This window comes from Polypterus senegalus, chromosome 15 (genome assembly GCF_016835505.1).
Source record: "Polypterus senegalus isolate Bchr_013 chromosome 15, ASM1683550v1, whole genome shotgun sequence".
Lineage (NCBI taxonomy): Eukaryota > Metazoa > Chordata > Cladistia > Polypteriformes > Polypteridae > Polypterus > Polypterus senegalus.
In genome coordinates this window covers 94,629,560-94,652,311 of record NC_053168.1, presented here as the reverse complement: position 1 = coordinate 94,652,311, position 22,752 = coordinate 94,629,560, and positions in this window count along the sequence as shown.

The window sequence follows — 22,752 nt, the reverse complement described above, 5'->3', positions numbered from 1 at the left end:
TATTTGTTTGGAGGAAATAGAGGCATGGATGAGGCTCAACTTCCTTCAGCTAAACAGATCTAAAACAGAAGCCATTTTAATTGGCACACCACACCAGCTTCGTTCCACTACCATCACCAGTATCACCTTTTCTGGAAAAAAGATACCTCTTTCTAAATTTGTTACAAACTTGGGTGTCAAAATGGATTCTCAACTAACTTTTGACACCCACATTAAACATCTCTGTAAGTCATCTTTTCACCATCTCAGGAACATTGCTAAACTCCGTCCAACAATTACCCTGGCAGATGCAGAGAGGCTTGTCCATGCCTTTGTCTCGTCCAGGCTGGATTACTGTAATTCGCTCCTCATTGGGATTCCTGGCAAGAGTATCCAGAGACTCCAGTACATTCAGAACAGCGCTGCCAGGGTCCTGATGAGGGTGCAAAGCATGACCACATCACCCTATCTTGAAAACCCTTCACTGGCTCCTGTACCACTTAGAATTGAGTACAAGGTTTCCCTCCTTACCCATCAGTGCATTTATGGATCTGCTCCCCTGTATTTACAGGAACTCCTTATCCCTCATACTTCCTTCACGCACCCTCCGCTCTGTGCATACCAACACTCTTCAAGTTCCCAGAACTAAACTTAGCAGTATGGGTGATAGAGCCTTTTCTTCGGTGGCGCAGAGGCTGTGGAATTCCCTCCCCGACTACTTGAGAGCCCCACAGTCGATTGATGCCTTCAAATGAAACCTAAAAACTTATCTTTTTAGAAAGGCTTTTGTTAAATTATTTCTATAGATTTTTTGTTTGTTAATTTTATTCTTATTTTGTAGCATTTTGAGATTGTTAAATATAAAGCGCGATATAAATAAAATCTATTATTATTATTATTTTATTCCATAAGCCAAAGGGTCTCCTGAAAATAAAGAAACCTGTCTGTGTGGTACTTCACACCATGGGGTGTAGGAGGTACTGGAGGTTCAGGAGCTAAAGATGCTGGAGCATCTTTTTGTTGTGAAATGTTGTTTTGTTAGAAATTTCAATTATCTTCGCAACAGCTCTCTGACTTTCAGTAGCTGCTGTCTGACTTTCAGCGATTACCTTCTGATTTTCAGCTTGACTCCACATGAACACATCCATCAGTGTCTGGAACACTGCGTGTCAGCCCTTGCGCTGGTTACAGATCGTTCCTGCTTTTCTGAATCAAGTTCATCCAGCTTTTGTAGGATTCTATCGAGTGTTGATTGTTCAATTACAAATGTCACAGGAGATGCTGCAGGACCTAGCTGGAAACAACTTAGAATCTTTCAGGACTCTGGTTTCTGAGTAATCTCGTTCTTGCAATTGCAACTCTCTGAATTGATTAACTAGCTGTTTGTCTGAAGAGTGTGTTAAAAGACTCTTAATCTCTGTAGCGTCAATAAATTCGTCCCATTTCTTAGAGCTGTCTGCAAATGTCGTTTTCTGTTTTTTAATTAAGCCGTCTTTATTTAGTGCAGATATTACTCTTTTATTCTGCTCTTCAGCCTGACCACGTGTATCACAAACAATCTCAAGCTTCTGCGTTATTTCAAAGTGGTTATCCGGAATGCCTTTAAGACTTTCAATTTCAGTCTTGAGCTTAGAAAGTCAATCTTACCTTTTCTTTAAGTGATCTTTAAGATCCACAAGCACATTCTCTGGCTTTGACTCTGTATTCAGAGCACTCCCAACTTCACTTGAGCTATGCTTAGACATCGACATGTTCACACTCTCATGACGCATTTCCTAGCAACAACTACATCACAATTGTGGAACACAAGAGGAAGTCGGTTTGGTCCTTAGTTGTTATAGACAGAAAATCAGTTACTTGAGTATTTCACTACAGCTGTCTATTTTAAATGCTAATTGTCACACATGTGCGCTTAGAAGGCAGTCAACAGGCCCTGAGGTGAGTGAAACATCATGAGACAAAGGGTTGATTTTTTTTTAGATAGATAGATCTTTATTGTCATTTTTACAAAGGAACAACGAAATTGAAGGTGCAGTCGACTCAATATGAGGCATTAGAGTTAAAAAGACAAGAAGAAAGAAAATATTAACAAACCGAGGAGAAAGGTTGGGCAGACTCCAAAGTCAGCAGCCAGACACACTCATGCCATCAAGGACGACACAGGGGTCGACGTTCTCTGAGAAGGGGCCATTCCAGAGGACAGGATCTATAAGGAGGTAGGTGCCGGATCCAGGGTTGTTCAGCCCTGGGGGTGTTATACAGCTTTTCCCTCTGCCAACCTCCTAGATGCCGATGGGCCAGGTCCACATTGGTGGCCAGGAGATGCCGATCCATGGCATGACAGCGGGCAAGCTCCAGGTCTGGGCCCTATTTTCACCGCCAGACAACGGTGCAAGGACAAGAGCCCAGGTGATCTCCCTGATGAGGTTTTCCCCTTAGAGGAGCAGGGAAACCTCCCTGTAGTAGGTAAGGGGGTGGAAGGTGTGTGTCAGGGTGTGATAAAAGAATACAGGCGGGGATGGCGAACCTTCACCCCAATCCCAAGAAATACCCAAAGGGACCTGTTGGGAAAGTACAGGGCCTTGATGGCTTGCGGTCAACGGGGGGGACATGGTAAGTCTGAGTCCGCCATCAACAAAGAAGCTGACCTGCTTTCGGCTATACGGGAGCTGGAGGTCATCCTCTAACACATACAGTCTTTGTTCCAGGTAGGTTGGGTTTGAAATTGGTGTCAAAAAGTGGGCTAAATACAACACGAAAAACAGAATACAAGTAATCTTCTTCACAGAGCTACAGTAAATGGTCAATATATCATTAACACCTCAGAAATAAAATACAATAGTGCAAAATTCTTTGTTCTTGCACAGCACTGTGACAGCTCTCATGGCAGAATGCAAGAATAGATTATAAATCCCCAAATACACAATTAACACGTTTAACAGAGGTTTTCATTATAATCCAGTTGCTTAATTAGAAACCAATCCTTGGCCATCTCAGACCTTATTTAATTTTATGGCTTGTGTGGCAGGCGGCCAGGGCCCATGCCTGGCCAGGACGCCCCTGTAGCATATCTTCCGGGTCAGCAACGATGGGAAATCCAGTATCTCCCCCTGTACTCTAGGTGGCAGCCTCCCTGGGTTGCAGTGGTGCCTCAGACTCCCCCAGGGCTTCATGGGGGTTGGAGTTTTGTGCAGCCCTGTTGGGTTCCACAGGCGCTGTCAGCGGGTGCTGCAGTTGGGACTCCTGAACCCAGCTGGACTAATCTTCAACCCCACCCGGGAGTGCAACCGGAAACAGGTGATCAAGCACCTGGAGCACTTAAAGGTGGGCCATAAAAGAGCCAGCAACCACCACTCAGGGCCAGAGTCAGGTGGGAGGAGGACAAAGCTTGCTGAGGAGATGGAGGAGGAGGAGAAGTGGTGCTGGTGGTGGAAGATAGAGGAGTGCTTTGTGTGTCTTTTATAATGTGCTTGGGACTGTGTTGTGGCCAGAGAGATTACGGAGAAGACGTACCCTCCAGATGAAGAAATTAAGTCTTTTTATTTTATACGTGCCTCCGTGTCCATCTGTGTCGGGTCAGGCGCCTATATAGCACCTTTTCTTACACTTGTTAGTCTGCAAAATTAGGTTCTTATATCATAGATTTTTTTCCTTTCCAAGGATATCATCCAAATTATTTGAAGCCTAAAACGGATAATTTTCAGTCTATCAGGTTTTATCTCTTAAGTTTTTATTAAAGCAAATAGTGCATGATGAAGTCACACAGGCATAAATGGAAACAAGTTAAATGGAGACCTGATGGCTTCTTTGTCATTTGCATCTTATAAGGAGCCATTAAAAGCAGTGAATGCAGCTGTTTATGTGTAAAATAAACAATTAAGGGTGGAGATCCTAAACAAGTGATACTACTAAAATAAAGCATCAAAATATCACTTGAGCAATAAGTGCTTCATCATCAATAATTGACTTCTCATTAAGAAATTGGTTTGGAACAACAACATGCAGCCACTGTGGCCCTCCCGGACTGATGCTGCCTAATGCCTGACATATAAGGAAAAAAAATGTTAAAATACATCAAAAACAAAGTAGAAATGAATTAACATAAATGATAAACAACAATAATCTGTCCATCAGTTAATTGTAGAACTTTGGCCAGATTGTAGAAAAGGAGTCAGAGACAAGGAGTCAGGAGACATCGGCCACCAAGCCCCCTCCCCCACTATTGGTTATTTTATAGCTGAGTCAATGCTGAGCCAGCCAATCTGATGAAAGGGACCATCTACCAGATGATTCCACTGCTCCTTTATTTGAGATGACTTTTCCATAGGCAGGCAAACAACTTGGTAGTAGGACATTTGGCAACAAGTGCCATTTGATGATATAGAGAAGAGACACGGAATAGGGAAGGGCTAGTAACTGTTTATAAATATCTGGCGTGTCCTAAACTCCTTGCCCCTGTTCTCTAGTTTAAACTGTCTTTCACTATAATAACCATAAGCTTCTTCAAAACATTGGTGTTCCCACAGTTCAGCTGTAACCCATCATTGTGAAACAAATCCCATGTGTTTTCAAATGTGTTTTAATGTGCTCTAAACCTGTATCAGTGTGCTGTTCTTTGTTCATTCTGGAAGCACCGGGAATAGTTTCAATGAGAGGCAAGTGATTAACAAAGGCTTTTTATTTATTATCAAACATGTAGCAGAACATTTACAAATAATGGATGCCTCCAGTATTTCCAACTGCAATGTACGCCTATTGCTCCACCTGTTTGTACTGTATACATTGACTATCAGTTAATAACAACTTTATTTAAACTCTGCATTCACCATATACTACATCCTCCTTTTCCAAAACAGTAAATGAAAATCTTTTTCTTTCTTATTGTAAAGGTCTAGTTTCCATATCTGTTGGTGTTACCACATAGAAAACTATACCTTTATTCACTGCTTATTACTGTGTGCTTGAGTATCCCTGTTGTCAGAGGTTTGGAATAATTTGCCCACCATTGGAGCTTAAGCTTTAGCATAGGCCCATTACAAAATCCTTAAATATTTCAGGTACCTGGACAACCCTGCCACTTCTAGTGGAACTTTCTTTAACTTGACTTTCCATTTGGTTCTTCATTTCTCCAATTAAATGCAGACCCATATACCTTCCCTGTAAATACAATGCCATACTGCTAACTGCTGTGTACATAGCACCAGATGCTAATGCTATTAGGGGTTTTTGCATGACACCATCAGCAGTAAACAGAGAAAGTATCCTGAGGCTGTTCGCATCATTTCTGGGGACTTTAATCATGCAGATCTGAAAGCAGTTCTCCCCAAATTCCATCAACATATAAAATGAGCAACCAGGGGAATAAAAACACTGGACCAGCTGTACACAAACATCAGTCAGGCCTATAGGGCTAAACCCCTAGCACACCTTGGCCAGTCTGATCATTCATCTCTGCTTCTGATCCCTGCGTATACCCCCCTCAGGAAACAAGCTCCCACTATGACCAGGACTGTTACCATATAGCCCAAGGAGGCCTCCCAACAGTTGCAGGACTGCTTCCAGAGAACCGACTGGGATGTTTTCGATCACCAAGACTTGGAGAACCACACTACAGCAGTTCTGGATAACATCAGGTTCTGCACGGACAATGTCACCAGGGAAAGATGCATAGGGATTTATCCCAACAGGAAGCCCTGGATGACGAGAGAGGTCCAGAGTCTGCTAAAAGCCAGGAATACTGCTTTCAGGACTGGGGATGGGGTTTACTTTACAGTGTAGCCAGAGTGAACCTGAAGAGAGGCATCTGAGAGGCCAAGGCAGCGTACAGAAGGAGGACCACCTGAAGTGCAACAACACCAGGCAGGTCTGGCAGGGTGTCCAGTACATCACCGGCTACGAATCCAGCAACTCCTCGGCCGCTGAGGGAGACGCTTCTCTGGCAGAGCAGCTGAACATCTTCTTTGCCCGCTTTGAGGCGACATCAACAGCAGCTCCATCACAGCCGCCTGTTCACAACATACTCACGGTGGAAGAGTGTGAGGTGAGGCGGGTGATGAGGAAGGAGAACTTGAGGAAGGCTGTACGACCTGATGGTTTGGCTGGATGGGTCCTGAAAGACTGTGTGGATCAACTGGCCGGAATCTTCACTAGGATTTTCAACCAGTCCCTGTCCCAGGCCACTGTCCTATCCTCCCTCAAGTCCTCCATCATTGTTCCACTGCCGAAAAAAACCCATCACGAACAGTCTGAATGATTTTCGTCCAGTGGCACTCATATCTGTCATCATGAAGTACTTTGAGAAACTGGTGAGGAGTCATATCATCACCTGCCTGCCAGCAGACCTGGAACCATTTCAATTTGCTTACAAAGCAAAGAGATCCACGGAGGACGCTGTGGCCACAGCCTTTCCTGCTGCCCTGACTTACCTGGAGCAGGAGAGTTACGCCAGACTGCTGTTTGTGGACTTCAGCTCGGCGTTTAACACCATCCTTCCAAAACAACTGGTGTACAAACTGGCAGATCTGGGACTTCCATCACTCACCTGCAGTTGGATACTGGACTTCCTGTCTGGTTGCTCCCAGAGGGTCAGGCTGGGTCCTCACACCTCCACTGCTGTCAGCCTCAACACTGGGACGCCGCAGGGCTGTGTGCTCAGCCTGCTCCTCTACACCCTCTACACATATGACTGTGTTCCCACTCACCATAGCAACAAGATCAAAAAGTTCATAAATGACATAATGGTGGTCAGACTCATCTCGGGCAAGGAGGGTGCTGGCATACAGGGATGAGGTGGAGAGGCTGTCAGAGTGGTGCAGAGTCAATAACCTGCTCCTCAACACCACAAAAATGAAGGAGCTTGTTATTGACTTTAGAAAAAACAAAACTGACATCCAGCCACTCAACATTGGTGGGGCCTGTGTGGAGAGGGTACCAGTGTCCAGGTTTTTGGGCATTGAGCTGGAGGATGACCTGACCTGGAGTGCCAACACCAAGGAGCTGCTGAAGAAGGCGCGGCAGAGGCTGTATTTTCTGATAAAGAACCATTTCCCCAAAAATATGCTCCTTGCCTTTTATCACTGTTCCATTGAGAGTGTGCTTAGGTACGGACTGTGTATGTGGTACAGCAGCTGCACTTCCTCAGAAAGGAAAGCGCTAAACAGGGTCGTCAGGACAGAGGAGAGAACAACTGGTTGTACCCTCGCAACTCTGGAACAAATCTACACCTCCCGATGCTGCAGAAAAGCAATAGACATTTCACAGGATTCATCACATCCCAGTCATTGCCTCTTCCAGCTTTTGCCATCGGGCAAGAGATACAGAGCAATGAACACCAGGACAAACCACCCTAAAAACAGCTTTAATCCAAAAGCAATCATGGCCCTGAACTCAGAATAAAACTGCTCCATATCATTCTCCCAAACTGCAATATAGACCTTAAGTCAACCAGTGCAATTTGTATATATAACAAGTGAAATTTGTATATTTTGTAAAGTACTTTTATTACTATTTGGTTTGTTACTATTTTCTCTCTTCTCGTCTTTTTAACTCACACTGAGTCAACTGCAGCTTCAATTTCATTGTTCCTTTGTAAAAGTGACAATGGCAATAAAGATCCATCATCATCTATCTATCTGGTGGCATTCTGGAGGTGGTGTGGCAGCATCTAATTGTGTCAGTGTTTGTTCTATAGTATTGTAGTCTTCTGCCTTCTTTTCAACTACAAAATTGTCACCTTTAAGCTGCCTGAAATGTCTTCTGTTACAATCTGACCTCTTGAACTTATAATGTCATATGACCTTGGTTCCTGATTTTTTCACACAGTGTGATGTAGTGGCTCTGAATGAAAGGCCAGTTTTTAAATACATGTAATCCATTTGGCCATGTCAGTCTCCGTGGTGCGATTGTGCAGCTGCGGGAAGTTGTGAGGTAATTTGGGCAATTCGCACCTGTACATGAGAGCGCAATCATTCTCAATTGCTTGATTGGCTTCATGAAGTGCGCGATTGAGCCGCTGCGCACACTGAGCCATATAAGTACGGACCAGCAGAGGAAAAAAGGAAAGAGAAGCAGAGCAGAGGGCAGAGGGTAGAGGCAAAGAAATAAAGTGGATGAGTCAGCTACCTGAAAGAGAGGTCAGCATGGTCAGGGGTCCCATGTGCAGTGAAGGATCATCACTAGAGAGACGGATCGCGCCCATTGACAATGTGGAATGAGGAGAAGTCGGCCCAAGGAATCTGTGGGATGACAGCATGTATGAGAAGGAAGACGGGAGGACAACCAACAGATGCCAGCGGAGGCAGTCAAGACGGGTTGGGGGCAGAGTGAATAGTGTGAGGACCGCTTGAGAAAACCTTGGATGAGCTGGAGACTGGGAAAGAGCTGTGTTTCACTGGTGTGGCCCCAATGTCTGCTGCAGGTTATTCTTGCATTTTAGACATTTGGTTTTTACCTGATTTTTATGGATTATTGGAACATTTTGGAGGACTGCAGTTTAGATAGACTCTGTTTTGTTTGGATTTGTTTTATTGAATAAAAGAATTTGCACCTTTTGCACCATTCCCTTCCTTAGTTTGATTTGTCCCCATCAGACCAGATCATCTTGTTACATTACCAACATTGTTGGGTTTGAGGGCTCCCAAATCTAGAAGAGGGAGCATGGAGCAGGACCCACACTGTCACACACCACCAAAGCCTATTTCCAGCCTTGCAGTGTTTCTACACTGACCATTGCTCCTAGACCAAGGACAGAAATTGAGTTTGTGTGCTGATCATAATTGTCTTTCTGTTTTTGTGGTTGATGTGTTTGTCTGTGTTTGAATTTCTTTAGGTGTCTGGGCTTCAGCATGGGACTTGTTATTGGGAAGGTGCTTCTGAGAACATGCCCCATCAGTAACTCTGGTGGTGTAAAATCTAATCCTGTTACAGATTTATTTATACAATTAAGTAATGCAAGATGTGCATCTGTGTTGGTCTAGAAAAGCTTCTTGAACATTTGATTGTCTTAATTGTTCTCTCTGCCATACTGTTTGACTGGGGATATTCAGGGCTTCAGAACTTCCATGTTACGTCCCATGCTTTGGCGAACTTCAGGTCATGTTGGGAAGCATGTAGGGGCACTGCCCCACCCACCACACAGCAAAACAGCTTGGAATCCTGGTTGGAAACCCCCAAAGCAGACACACAATTCAGTCCCACCCTCCGGAAATGACCCTCTATCTGCCACAGCCAGGTGTTATGTAGGTGTCCCCTTAGCCTGGTCCAGCCACTCAGGTCCTTAACAATGAGGATCCTGCGAGCTGAATCACCCTTGGGTAATTGTGTCACATGGCCACAGTGCCGTAACTTATGTTTCCTCACAATGCAGGTAGTGTGCCTCATTCGGGACTCCATGAGCAATCGCTCAATCGATACAAAGTCAAATCAGTTGTACCCAAGGATTCTCCGAAGAGACACCCTACCAAAGGAGTCCAGTCTTTGTCACAGGTCACTGGATAGTATCCATGTCTCACTACCGTATAGCAATACAGGAAGTACCAGGACTCAAAAGATTTGGACCTTCATCCTTTTGTGTAGATATTGGGAGTACCACCCATTTCCAGCGACCTCATGACCCCCTCTCCCCATGCTCTCCCAATCCGTCTACTGACTTCATAGGAAGAGTCACCAGAGACATGAATGTCACTGCTGAAGTAAGTAAACCAGACAAGGTTGACACTGTCTCGGCAGACAGGCACACAGCTGATGGCTCTGCGTAAGAGGTCATTAAAGGCTTGGATCTTGTTTTTTTTCCAGGACACTCGTAAGCCCAGACACTTGGACTCCTCACTCAGTCTCTCGAGAGCCCCAAACAGAGCTTCCATTGACTCCGCAAAGATCATAGCATCATCTGCAAAGTTAAGATCATCGAATCTTTCTTCGCCAACAGATGCCTTACAACTGCTGGACCACACTACCTTGTTCAACACCCAGTCCATTGAACGGAGTAAGAGCAAGAACACATGCCTGACAAACCCCAAAATCAACTGGGAAAAACACAGAGTCTCCACTTTGCACAGCACTCACAGTACCAGTGTAGAGGCCAGGCATGATTTCAAACAACTTTCAGGGGATTCCATGAAGTCTCCTAATATCCCACACGATCTCGATCAAATGAGTCAAACACTTTATGAAAATCGACAAAGGCTGCAAAGAAACTCTGCCAATATTCACGTTTGCCCTCCATGAGAGCCCTCAGTGCCAGGATGCAGATGATGGTAGACTTCTTAGGCATAAAACCAGACTGCTCCGTTCACTGGTACATGAGTAAGTGATCACAGATCCTATTGAGGATGACCCTAGCAAGGACCTTACCCAGCATTGAGAGCAGTATTATTCCCCTGTAGTTGCCACAATCCAGGCAATCACCCTTCCCTTTCCAGATAGGGATGACATGTTCCGTTTTCCAGTTAGTTGGGATGATGCCAGGAGGACAGCCTTAGGAGAAATTCACCCCAAATAGCACAGGTCCCTGCAGCCTTCCCTACCCTCAGCTGGTTTACCATCGTGCAATCTCAGTGAGACTAGGTGGTTCAACAGTTAGTTGGAGGATCAGCCTCAAGAACCATGGACCCAGAGATATCCAACATCCTAGCCGTAGGATCAGCTTTTTAACAGCTGCTTAAAGTAGCCAGCCCAGTGGGTCACAACTGCAGTGTCATCCATAAGGACCATTTCATCAGCCACCCTGACTACGACTCTCTGATGAACAGATTCAGATGTGTGTAGTGCTTCAATTCCTCTGTAAGCAGGACATGGGTCACTAGACCATACAATGTGTGTCACTTGCTCACAGATTCATCTAAAAAGTGGCTCCTTATCTGCCCTTGGAGCCTTCGCATCTGTCCTTCTTAGCTCCCGGTACAGACCGGAGTTGCCATCAAGCCAGTTGCTGCAACTCCTCTCTGATAACCAGAGTGCCCTGCACCAGCACAGCCCTCAGCAACTTTCAGGGTCTTGTCATGGAAGGTCTCCCGCATCACATTAAGATCGGCAGTCGCACCCAAATCCATAACTTCCTTACACGAACTGCATGCAAACATGTCAGAAACAGCTTTATCTTGGAGTCTGTCCAGGTCCAGCCTCATTTTTCTAGTAGGTGGTAACCTGCTGGACCTAAGCTGTATCTTCAGAGAAGCAACAACTCCTCTGTGGTAAGAATTCACAAACTGGGCACTTCTTTGTAAGAGCCGCCAGCTGCTGTCCAAGAGGATGTAATTGATCTCCTTCACCGCACCAGCAGTATTGGAGCACCAAGTACAACAATGCGGCTCAGGGTGCTAGAACCAGGCTCCATCCATTCACAGCCCCTGACCTTTTTTAAAGTCAAGGAACGTGGAGTCACTTACACAATGGTCACGAGACCCAAGGGGACCGAGACAGTCCTCATAGCTAGCCCTGTCAGTGCCAGTGGCTGCATTGAAGTCACCTCGCGGGCACCCATCAAGCACTGAGCGAAGTTGGAAATAAAATGTCTCACTCACCGAGACATCACTCACCACGGTTGGAGCATACACTGAAACAGTCAAGGCACGCAGAGAGTGCCATAATTGGAGTCTTATAATATGCTCGTTGGAGTGACATCGGATACCCTCGGAAGAAGCCAATCCAATACAACAACAGCTACTCCCGGAGTATAACAACTTGTGACGATGCAGGTCCTGCTTCATGCTCCCACCTTTGTTTTCTGGGAGTCCCTTGAACCCAACACTGTCGGTAATGTAACCAAATGAGCTATGCAATGAGGACAAGTCAAACTGAGCAAGGGGATGGTGCAAAAAGGTGCAAGTGCTTTTATTACAAAAAATAGTTAAAACCAAAAATTGTTCAAAACTGTGCAGTGCTCCAAAATGTCCATTAAATAAATAATCAAGGCTAAAATGAGACATAAAAACATGCAGCAGACTTTGGGGTCACACCCGCCAAGCACAGCTCTTTACCGGTCTCTCCAGCTCACCCATCCCCTTCTTAAAGCTGGCAGCCTTCCTTTGGGTGGCTACAGCACAGCTACTCCTGCAGAAAGCAGAAAGGAGTCTTTTCTGTTGTCTCAGAGCTGTGTGAAGTTTTTTTTTTACAGTGGCTGGAATGCCAATCCTTCCACCAACCCCCATGATTTCCCAGCAAGTTGGAGGACCGCTTGCAGGGCCAGATGCAGTTTACCATCATACCCAGGAACTTCCAAACTTCTACACTGGCAAAAGGAACTTGGTCACTCATCCCTTCCTTAGGAATTCTATACCTTGAAAACACAGCTTTCAGTTTTGCAATCACTGTATGTGCTGTTTTGCTCCCAAATCTCTTGTACTTTGGGGTATTTAGTAGAATAATCTACTTTTAGATTGGGCAACCACTGGGTACCAAAGGCATACTGATGAAACTTCCTTGCAGCAAAAACTACTGCCAGGAACTCTTTCTCAATCAGCATTCTGACTGAGTCAAAGCTCTGGATGCATATGTGACAGGTCACCCCTCTTGAAAAAGACATGGACCAAGCTCAGCAGCTTTAAGGAATGTCCTCTTCATTGGATCAAAGAACTTAGTACTGGTGCATCCAGTATCATGCTCAGAGCACCATAGTAAATCCTTCTTCAGCAGCTGCCTCAAAGGTGTTGTCATTGCTTTCAGTTTCTCTGTATCTGGCTGCACTCCCTCACTTCTCATTGTGTGCTCCATATATTAAATCTTGCCACGTTGTACTGTATCTTTTCTGCAGTTAATTTAATCTTTTTCATCTTGTTCTTTACATCACATTATGAAGGATTTCGGTATGCTCCTTTTGTCTGCAGCTGCAATAATTATATCATCTGTTGAAAGTGCATAGCATTGATGACTTCCTATCCAATTTGATTAGCCAATATCCATCCTTTTCAAGAAGAATTGTGAACACTTTTTTCCAAGTAGTTTACAATAAGCATCAATGGGAGTTGGTATGAACACTCATTAGAACACTCTAGACGAGAACAAGCCATTCAGCCCAACAAGTCCTATCCACTTGTTTCCTCCAAGAAAACATCAAGTCGAGTTTTGAAAGTCCCTAATGTCTTACTGTCAACCACACTACTTGGTAGCTTATTCCAAGTGTCTATCGTTCTTTGTGTAAAGAAAAACTTCCTAATGTTTGTGCGAAATTTACCCTTAACAAGTTTCCAACTGTGTCCCCGTGTTCTAGATGAACTCATTTTAAAATACAAGTCTCTATCCACTGTACTAATTCCCTTCATAATTTTAAACACTTCAATCGTGTCACCTCTTAATCTTCTTTTGCCCAAACTTTTAATCTTTCCTCATAATTCAACCCCTGCAGCCCTGGAATCAACCTAGTCGCTTTTCTCTGGACCTTTTCTAGCGCTGCTATGTTCTTTTTGTAGCCTGGAGACCAAAACTGCACACAGTACTCAAGATGAGGCCTCACCAGTGCATTATAAAGGTTGAGCATAACCTCCATGGACTTGGACTCCACAGATTGTGCTATATAACCTAACATTCTGGTAGCCTTCTTAATGGCTTCTGAATACTGTTGGGAAGTTGATAGCTTAGAGTCCACTATGACTCCTAAATCCTTCTCATAAGGTGTACTCTCGATTTTCCAACCGTCCATTGTGTATTCAAACCTAATATTTTTACTTCCTATGTGTAATACTTTACATTTACTGACATTAAATTTCATCTGCCACAAATCTGCCCAAGCCTGTATGCTATCCAAGTCCTTCTGTAATGATATAACGGATTCCAAATTATCTGCTAATCCACCTATTTTGGTATCATCTGCAAACTTAACCAGCTTGTTACTTATATTCCTATCTAAATTATTTATATATATTAAAAATAGCAGCGGCCCTAGCACTGACCCCTGTGGAACACCACTCTTAACATCGGCCAGTTCTGATGAGGTTCCTCGAACCATCACCCTCTGCTTCCTGTGTCTCAGCCAGTTCTGCACCCATCTAAAAACATCACTTTGAACTCCCACTTCTTTTAACTTGATGCCCAACCTCTCATGTGACACCTTATCAAATGCTTTCTGAAAGTCCAGATAAATAATATCATATGCTCTACTTTGATCGTATGCTTTTGTTGCAACCTCATAGAATTCCAACATGTTAGTAAAACACAACCTCCCTCTTCTGAACCCATGCTGACTGTTCAGAATAACTCCTGTCCTTGCCATGTGTTGCTCAATCTTATCCTTAATAATTCCTTCCATTCATTTTCCTGTGATGCGTGTTAAGCTTACTGGCCTATAGTTGCTTGGATCTGCCCTGTCACCTTTTTTATATAATGGGATGATATTTGCCATTTTCCAGTCCTTCGGAATCTCGGCAGTGCTCAGAGACTTCCTAAAAATATGTGTCAAGGGTTTATATATGTACTCACTAGCCTCCTTAAGAACACGAGGATAAATATTATCTGGGCCTGGTGATTTGTTTGATTTCATCTTATTTAATCTGAGCAGCACTTCTCCCTCTACAATTTCCAAATCCCTCAGTACCACCTTAGTAGTTGCGTTTACCTCTGGGAGGTTATCCACTTGCTCACTTGTAAACACCTCAGAAAAATGTAAGTTTAGGGCTATTCTGCTATTTCATTGTCTGTATCTTTTAATTCCCCTTTACTATTCTTGATGAACTTGACCTTCTTCCTTAACTGTTCTTTTACTACTAAAATACTGAAATAATCTCTTGGGGTCTTCTTTCGCCTTATCTGCTATATTCCTCTCCAACTGTCTTTTAGCCTCTCTGATATCCTTCTTAATGGTTGCCTCTCATGTTCTCATACGCGCTACGATTCACTTTGCAGTCAATAGTCTTATATGCCTTATACAGCAGTTTTTTTCCGTTTCAAAATCTTTTTTAAATCTTTATTAATCCATTGTGGAGTTTTTCTTAGTTTCCTATTAATTCCAAATTTAGGTAAAGTGGGTACGGAAAGTATTCAGACCCCCTTCAATTTTTCACTCTTTGTTATACTGCAGCCATTTGCTAAAATCATTTAAATTAATTTTTTTCCTCATTAATGTACACACAGCACCCCATATTGACAGACAAAAAAAAAAGAATTTTTGAAATTGTTTCAGATTTATTAAAAAAGAAAAACTGAAATATCACATGGTCCTAAGTATTCAGACCCTTTGCTGTGACACTCATATATTTAACTCAGGTGCTTTCCATTTCTTCTGATCATCCTTGAGATCACCTTCATTTGAGTCCAGCTGTGTTTGATTATACTGATTGGACTTGATTAGGTAAGCCACACACCTGTCTATATAAGACCTTAGAGCTCACAATGCATGTCAGAGCAAATGAGAATCATGAGGTCAAAGGAACTGCCTGAAGAGCTCAGAGACAGAATTGTGGCAAGGCACAAATCTGGCCAAGGTTACAAAAAAATTTCTGCTGCACTTAAGGTTCCCAAGAGCACAGTGGCCTCCATAATCCTTAAATGGAAGACTTTTGGGATGACCAGAACCCTTCCTAGAGCTGGCCGTCCGGGAGAAGAGCCTTGGTGAGAGAGGTAAAGAAGAACCCAAAGATCACTTTGGCTGAGCTCCAGAGATGCAGTCAGGAGATGGCAAAGTCAACCATCACTGCAGCCCTCCACCAGTCAGGGCTTTATGGCAGAGTGGCCTGTCGGAAGCCTCTCCTCAGTGCAAGACACATGACAGCCCACATGGAGTTTGATAAAAGACACCTGAAGGACTCTGAGATGGTGAGAAATAAGATTCTCTGGTCTGATGAGACCAAGATAGAACTTTTTGGCCTTAATTCTAAGCGGTATGTGTGGAGACAACCAGGCACTTCTCATCACTTGTCCAATACAGTCCCCACAGTGAAGCATGGCAGTGGTGTTTTTCAGCTGCAGGAACAGGACGACTGGTTGCAAACGAGGGAAAGATGAATGCGGCCAAGTACAGGGATATCCTGGACAGAAACCTTCTCCAGAGTGCTAAGGACCTCAGACTGGGCCGAAGGTTTACCTTCCAACAAGACAATGACCCTAAGCACACAGCTAAAATAACGAAGGAGTGGCTTCACAACAACTCTGTGACTGTTCTTGAATGGCCCAGCCAGAGCTCTGACTTAAACCCAATTGAGCATCTCTGGAGAGACCTAAAAATGGCTGTCCACCAACGTTTACCATCCAACCTGACAGAATTGGAGAGGATCTGCAAGGAGGAATGACAGAAGATCCCCAAATCCAGGTGTGAAAAACTTGTTGCATCTTTCCCAAGAAGACTCATGGCTGTATTAGCTCAAAAGGGTGCTTCTACTAAATACTGAGCAAAGGGTCTGAATACTTAGGACCATGTGATATTTCAGTTTTTCTTTTTTAATAAATCTGCAGCAATTTTAAAAATTCTTTTTTTTGTCTGTCAATATGGGGTGCTGCGTGTACAGTAATGAGGGAAAAATGAATTTAAATGATTTTAGCAAATGGCTGCAATATAACAAAGAGTGAAAAATTGAAGGGGGTCTGAATATTTCCGTACCCACTGTATGTATCTGTCCTGCATTACATGTAAAACATTTATAAACCTGTTCCACTGCTCCTCGACTGTCTCCACATTTAAAAGCTTATCCCAGTCTATCCTATTTAGACTTTGTCGCATCTGCTCAAAATTAGCCCTACCAAAGTTCAACTTAACAATTTTAGTCTTTGCATCTGTACTCTTACAAAATACTGAGAATTGTATTACATTATGGTCACTTGACCCTAGTGGTTCAATCACCTCTACACCCTCAATTCTATCCTGATTATTACAGAATACTAAATCCAGACAGGCTTCACCCCGTGTTGGTGCTTTAACATGCTGTGTTAAAAACAGTGCTGATTACTTCTAAAAACTCCTGCTCTTGTGCTCCTCCATCTGCAAGGTTATCCCAGTTAATATTTGGATAATTAAAGTCCCCCATGACTATAATATCCCCTGTAAACTTGCCTTTTGATATTACTAAAAGATGTGTGTTGAAATTACTGTCTGAATTGGGTGGTCTATAACACACTCCTAAAATAAGACCTCTTTCCCTAATATTTTCCAGGCGAAGCCACATGTCCTCACTAAGATGGGGCTCATCATCCAACTGAAGATGACTTACATTTAAACCCTGTTTGGCATAAACAGCAACCCCACCTCCTTTTCTGTTCTGTCTATCCTTCCTAAAAAATGTGTATCCCTCTATGTTACACTCATCCCCATCTTTGTTATTTAGCCAGGTTTCCGTTATTGCTATAATATCATAATTATGCTCTGCTACATACAACTCCAACTCACTTACCTTATTTTTGATACTTCTAGCATTAAGGCAAGCTATTTTTAATGTGTTAATCCTTCTACATTTACGTGTTTGCTTAGAATTTACATTACTATGCATTTTTATTTCTACACCATTGTTTGTTCTTCCATGTATAGATCTAAATCTGGCCTGTCCTAAACTCCCTGCCCCCATTCCCTAGTTTAAACAATCCTCGACTAGCCTACACATACGCCTCCCCAATACATTGGTGCCCCTCCAGTTCAGATGTAACCCGTCACGGCGGAACAGGTCCCATCTGTTCCAAAAGGAGTCCCAATGCCCCATAAACCTATACCCTTCTACCCTGCACCAAGATTTGAGCCACGCGTTAAGCCTTCTAATCTCCTCAATCTTACCTGGACTGGCGCGTGGCACAGGCAGAACTTGAGAAGACTACCTTGTCAGTTCTGCTCCTCAGCTTGGTACCTAACTCTTTGAATTTGGAACGCAGAACTGACAGACTACCCTTATGTATGTCATTTGTTCCAACGTGGACAATGACAACTGTATCCACCCCCGCTCTGGCCAAGAGCCTATCCACCCTTCCAGGGAGGTCTCCCACCTGTGCTCCCGGAAGGCAACACACCGTGCGAGACTCTCTCTCTCTGGAGCACACCTGCGCTTCAATCCCCCTAATGATTGAGTCCCCAACTATCACTACCTCTCTTTTTGGGAACTGGTTTTGAGGTGGCCCATTGGGGCTCCTCAACCCTGCCTACCACCTCAGAATTATCAGAGTCACCGTCCAGCTCCGCCAGGACATGATAACGGTTAGACACTTCTAATTCTGGGGTTGATGCCCCAGACAGTGTGCACCCTTTACCTTACGCCTTGTGACCGTGACCCACCTATTCCTACCTGTCTGGTCTGGAATCTTGCGCCACCTTAGGGGTGCACACTATCTCTCTAAAGGACACCTGGGCCAAGTCCGCCAATTCTCTATTACAACGCAGGTCAGCCAACTCCTCCTCCAGTTCAGTGACCCTGAGCTCGAGGTGCTGGATCAGCTGGCATCTCTTGCAGATGTAGCCCTCATAGACAACTGGCTCTTCCAAACCATCATCTAAAAAGTCCAACATCCAACAGGACTTGCATTGCACTGGCCTCATTATTAAAATTTGACTTGGGATTACTAAGCTGCCTTAACTTTTTTTTTTTTTTTTTTTTGGAATGGAATGGAATAATGTTGGCATTTAATAGTCTCATTCTACTCACATTGGTCTAGGCATATTTGGAGCATACCATTTTTCTTTTCTGTAATTGCCAGACTTCTAAGTTATTTTATTGGTTCTGTTACCAGTATGATGACATTTTGTTTTCTAGATGACTGAGTGTTTCTTTAAATTTATCCATAATTGCAAATTAAATTTTATGAATCCCTTGTATCACTGGTGTCACGTCTGTTTCAATATAAATATAATGTACACCAGGGTGAGAGGCAGTGTAGGCCAGTTCAACCACTTTAAAGTTCTCAAATCTGCCCCAGTTTCCTAATAAAGTGCTGTTGTCATTTTGGGGGAATTCATTGTACAAGACCTGGCTTCTGCACCTTCTGGCTGGAAGACTTTTATGTCCTGCTTTTCTGAGACAAGTGTTCAGGACATTGCTTAAAAAAAGTTCCATCTATCCTTGCAAAGTATAAAGATGATGGCACTGTGGTTTTCCACATGGGAACTAATGACATTTGCAGTTTGTGCTCAAGGAGGACTTAGATCTCTGCTGCACATCGCTTGAGAGGGGACTCAGGACTCAGCTACATGGATTGCCACCTCTGGACCGATTCTGATGTTGCATCATTCAGATGAAGCCTTTAGCTGGTTCTTGTCCCTCAATGCCTGGATTAAGACTTTCTGTGATGAGGATGGCTGTACCTTCGTCGACTTTTTAACTTTTTTTGACTTTTTCATCGACTGGAAGCGATGGAATTTTTTAGAAGAGATCATCTATATCTGAGTATGCAAGGCACCCGGGTCCTCTCAGACAACATAACTAAGGTAATAACTCTGACTATCTGAAATCAATCTCAAAGCCAATTTATATTATATTTCCAACACAGCTAAGTCCACAGCTGAATTCTCTAAAATTGTGTGTGGCATTAAATCATATGTAAGCAGTAGTAAATGCATTAAAAACAATATATTACAATGGATTAATTTCCATAATTTCAAAAATATTCCTGCCATTAATTGTTTGGTGAAATCATGCCAACCCATAACTTATAATATGACCTTATGTAGAATCAGTACTCTAACTAGCAAAACATTTTATGTAAAAAATTGAGATAATAGTAATGCCAATTTAAACTATTTATGTAGCTCTAGTTTTGTTCCTTATAAACCAGTGTGAGAATATGATCAACCTGCAGTGGCATCATGAATAGATGTGCACTATGTCAACTCTATAGTAATGGACCATAGTCTAACTAAAAAGTCCAGACAAAAAAGAATAACTTAATTTCTATTTCAAGATGCCCTAATACTCCAATATAGTTGAGCTGTTTCAAGAACTCAAATATGGCTTTACTAAATATTAGACCATTAACCAATAACACTTATTATTTTTTATATATTTTTTTATTGATTTTAATTTGAAACAAATAAAATTCCATACAATCAAGTCAAGTCTGCGACGACAGACAGGCAGTTCACTGTGCATTCCTGCTGACCATCGAGGTGCAGCCACTGCCGCCAGAGATACTGAACATGAGCCAACAGCAGCCACAGCATATAGCTTATGTGTGAAACCATTGCTTTGTGTGCTTTTCAGAAAACTGAATATTTTGGAAAAATATTCAGTCCTCAAAGAGTTAAAATACTCTGGAAAACTCATAGTGTGCCAGTTCTTAAGAGAAAATTCTATATGACTGATGAAAAATGGAGAAAAGCTGAATTAACAATACACTATGAAATATTAAAGGCACATATACTGTAGCTGAGTATATTAGAGGAGTCCATCTTGAGAGGCAGTCCTATTCTTCTAAAATTATAAATGACCATGCAGGAAACTCAAAAGTTTTATTTTTAACTATTGATCATTTTCTAAATCCAGTTCAGCCAATGAAATGCCTCCTGAATATTTCTAGCAAAAAGTATTAGGCTTTTCCAACATTTTTAAACACTGAATAAAGGAATTTAGAATTAACTTAATGCATCCCTCCAAAATGAATCCTTTTGAAGCCCAGCATGTTCTTTTTAGAGAATTAAAATTATTCACTGAAATAGGTTTACCTGAATACCTTGAACTATATATTGTGAAATTTTAGATACTTTTGAGAGTCTCACAGCCTGTCCTTACACTCACTTTCTGACTTCTCTCAGTGGAAGGGTATCTGTTCTTTTAATCTGAGGAAGAGTGGGCAACATCAGCGTCACTGCTTTTGCTCGCTGTGCATTTTGAGTGCTGAACTAACAGCTCCTGTTTGAAAATGCTTTCAATTGTTCCTGTCTTTACAACAATAAAGGTGACTTTTTTGGAAACATGGACTCACCTCCTTCTCTCTTGTGCAAGTCTGTGACCCATACATCACAATATACACACAGACATCATGGTTTGAACACATACCAAAAGGACTAAAAGAAGGTCTTTTTAAAGAGGTTTCAGACATACTCATTGATACTGTAGTGTGCTTGAAATAGTTAACTCATAATTAGACATAGAAGTCTCCCCAGATTGTCTAAAGACTGCAGTAATTAAACCCCTGCTCAAGAAAAGTAACCTTGATTCCTCTGTACTTGACAACTTTAGACCTATTTCTAACTAGCCTTTTTGAGTAAAATTCTAAAAAGGCAGTTTTTCAGCATTTAAATTACAATTTAAACAAACATCTGTTTTTGTTCTATTTGATGTAAGTGCAGTATTTGACACTACAAATTGCAGTATTCTTATAAATTGTTTTAGCCAATGGGCTGGCCTTTCTAGCACTGTCTTAAATTTCAGTCTTATTTAACAGGTAGAAAATTCTTTGTCAATTGTGGTGATTTAGTTCAGGGATTCATTATATTGTATACAGTATACCACTAAGGTCTATTCTGGCCCACTGTTTTTTTTCAATCGACAAATCGACATGCTTGTGACAACCTGTGTAGTGGGAATGGGGTCACCAGTCTACACTCTAGGTGTCTAGTATATAGGACTGAGTGTTACCAGGATGGTGGTGTAAGACAGGGAGTCACAGACACAAAAATGGTTGAGTTTTTTCGCAAAAGCAAACTGAGGTTATACTCACAGGTGCACACAAGAAAAAATAATTAAATATCTTGTGGAATGGATATAGTCATGGATGGCTGGGTGCCATACCCAGCCGGGATGCCTATATGGCGCCTCAGCCATGAGAGGATAGCCGCCCTGGTTGCTATGGGGGTCACGGAAACCAAGCTGGTAAGCTCAACCCTACAAGGGCCTGTGGCCACCGACAGGGGGTGGGTTCTGGATCCTGAAGCCCTGGATGCCCGGAGTGCTTCCAGTTGCTCAGCTGGCACTTCCGCCACACCAGGAACTGCCGGTGGAAGTTCATCAAGGGGCACCTGGAGCATATCCGGGGCAACATAAAAGGGGCCGCCTTCCAACCATCGGGAAGCTGGTGTCAGGTGGCAGAAGACAGGACTTCAGAGAGTGGGAGTAGGCAGCCCAAAGAGGGCAATTGAGAGGTCGAGAAAGAGAGGTGTTTGGTGCTGGAAGCACTGTGTGCTGTGCAGGACTGTGGACATTGTAAATATTTGTAAATAAATCATGTGTGGTGGGCTTAAGACGGTGTCTGTCTGTCTGTGGTCGGGCTGGCTTTCACAATATCTATAAACACAGTCCAATACTGCAAAGAACACACCAAAACAGCTATGAAATTAAGTCCCCAAAATGATGAATATATACCATATTTACGGTGCTGAATGAACGTCCCAAATGAAAAAGAAACAAATACACAAAAAATAGTGAAAAATGTATACACACAAAAATAAAGCTGACTTCCTCCACAATCATCCACGTCAGGAAAATGCAACTTCAAACAATGTGTAGTACACAGACAAACCACAATAAATTCAAGATACAGACAAAAGAGAAATGTGTATACAGTGATCCCTCACTATATAGTGCTTCGACTTTCACGGCTTCACTCTATCGCGTATTTTAAATGTAAGCATATCTAAATATATATCATGGATTTTTCGCTGGTTTGCGGATTTCTGCGGACAATGGGTCTTTTAATTTATGGTACATGCTTCCTCCGTTTGTTTGCCCAGTTGACTTCTTACAAGGGACGCTATTGGCGGATGGCTTAGAAGCTACCCAGTCAGAGCATGTATTACGTATTAAATTAAACTCCTCAATGTGACCGGGTGTGTGAGCAGAGGGGCTGTTTGCACAAAGGCTGTTTGCCTAGAAGATATGGACGCTACTCCAAAAATGCTGAAAGACTATCTTCACATTGCTCCCTTCTGTTGCGGCTGCTTTA